This window comes from Monodon monoceros, unplaced genomic scaffold, assembly GCF_005190385.1.
Source record: "Monodon monoceros isolate NGI ecotype Baffin Bay Population unplaced genomic scaffold, NGI_Narwhal_1 Super_Scaffold_9, whole genome shotgun sequence".
NCBI lineage: Eukaryota > Metazoa > Chordata > Mammalia > Artiodactyla > Monodontidae > Monodon > Monodon monoceros.
This window is the reverse complement of record NW_021703786.1, coordinates 12,151,301-12,153,284: the sequence shown is the minus strand read 5'-3', so window position 1 is coordinate 12,153,284 and position 1,984 is coordinate 12,151,301. Positions and strand designations below refer to the sequence as shown.

The following is a 1,984-nucleotide window of genomic DNA, read 5'->3' as shown; positions in this document are numbered from 1 at the left end:
ATCAAGAAGTCAAATGAAATCAAAAGGAAAATAATTGGGAAAATAACTATTAATGAAATGAAGGGGTATTAAATGAATTAATACCTTTAATTAATTATAAAAAAACTTTAAAAAATCAATGTGGAAAAGATAACACATTGAAACAAGATACACATGCCATGAAAAAGCAATTCCAAATGGCTAAGCATAATGAAAAAAATGTCTCCTCAACTAGAGATCAAAGATTTAGCTACAAGGATCCTCCTTATAACCATTATTTGGAAAAAGAGCAGAAACAACTTTAAGGTCCATACAGGAAGGGAAAGGCTAAATAATTATGAAGCAATCACCCAGTATATCTACAAACCACTAAAAATGATGTAAAATATTATCAGTAACATGGAAAAATGTCCATGTATAATAAGCAAAAAAAGCAGACTACAAAAACATAAATAAATAGCATTTGTAGAATGATCTCGTTTTTGTAAAAAGCACACCTGTTTTTGGAGGACTATGTAAACAAAGACTTAAAATCATGTCCACATCATCTCTGGAAGGGTAGAACAGGGGTAGGAGAAAGCAGAGTGTTCTACTTTTAACTTGTCTTTTTTAATAATTTTATGTAGTAAATACATATGCTTTTTGTTTGCATAAGACGTAAGTCAGTACCTTATCTTGAGCTACAAAAATGAGAAATGGTAAACACCAAAGAACAGAAGAGTGGGAAGTGAGGAATACCTTAACTTAGTGACTTAACCTCTCTCAAACAAAACCAAACATATAAATAAATCTCGCAAACAAAATCATTTTATTTGTAAGAAAAGGAGGGCAGGGGTTTATTTCCTCCTTAAAGAAACAGGTATACACTGTAATATATACAGCTTTAAATCTGTCAATCATACCTCAATAAAGCTGGAGGTGGGGTAGAGAGTAAAATCTATTTAAAAAAACAACCAAACAAAAAAGAACAGGCAGAAGTTACTGAAAAAACAGTACTATGAAATTGCTTTTTCAGTGTTATTTATTGACTCAATGGCTTATGCTTAATCTTTAACCTAACCAACTTAATATGATAAAATTCTACATTTTTTTCACCTCAGGGTACTTAAAGCAACAAGGAAACACCTGTACTTACAGTCATGATAAAAAACAACTCCAACTCTTAACACCCAAATTTTACAATAGGCCCTGTTATCTTAGCTAAGCACTAAACTAAAATTCTTTTTCTCTCATCTGTCATATCTTTGAAACCAACTACACATTAAAAAAGGGTCAGGTGCCCTGAGAGAAAAGCAGCAGCTCAGTCTGGAAGCTACAGAGAAAGGCTATTACAATTCCCTCGCTGGTTCTTGCCCTTGTCCCATGGATACGTTAGTTAAAAACAGGCAATCACTGCCTCTCCTGCCCCAACAACTGTGTCTGGACTAGGCAACTCTTTCCAACTAATAACTTTCATGATTTAACCAGTTCTAAGAAAAGTTCTTAGGCAAATCCAGGTAACTGGAGATAAGAGAACACTATCTAAAAGGCAGGATTCTTGAAGGCTGATCTTAAGCTTCCAAAGGAAGTTCATTCCTCACACACTCATATTCCCACCAGGGCACCCTGAATCAAAGGAAGAAGTGAGAGCCACCAGTTCATCTCTTCCAGAAGATGATGGATAACTTTTCCAGTTAGTCACAATAGACGGTACTAACAGCCGCTAGGAATCTAGATGCTTTGAGAACACTTTCTAGTAATTCCAGGGATAGAAAAATCTCTTTAACTTTGGAATGAGACTCTTTGCAAGAGCACTGTCAGAGAGGTTAGTAAGACAATGACATTCTGGCAGTGAAAAGCACAAAATGACTCTTCTGCTACCAAAATAGCTCTGAAAATTGTCTGCATTAATACCATAAGCAGGTGGCTATTCCACAATGAGAAAAGAAAAAGAAAAAAGTTAAGTAGTGGTGGTAAGTTAAGAAGTGTGGTAGTAAAAAAAAGATGTAACACATCAAGATCCAAT

The 1,984-nt window shown here is 34.6% G+C and overlaps 1 protein-coding gene across 1 annotated transcript in view; it reads right to left on the bottom strand.

The window, feature by feature from the left end:
- The window catches only part of LOC114888588 (AP-2 complex subunit beta-like), a 6,004-nt gene that overhangs the window by 2,474 nt on the left and 1,546 nt on the right, over nucleotides 1-1,984 (bottom strand). The gene's annotated exons all lie outside the window — the stretch shown is intronic.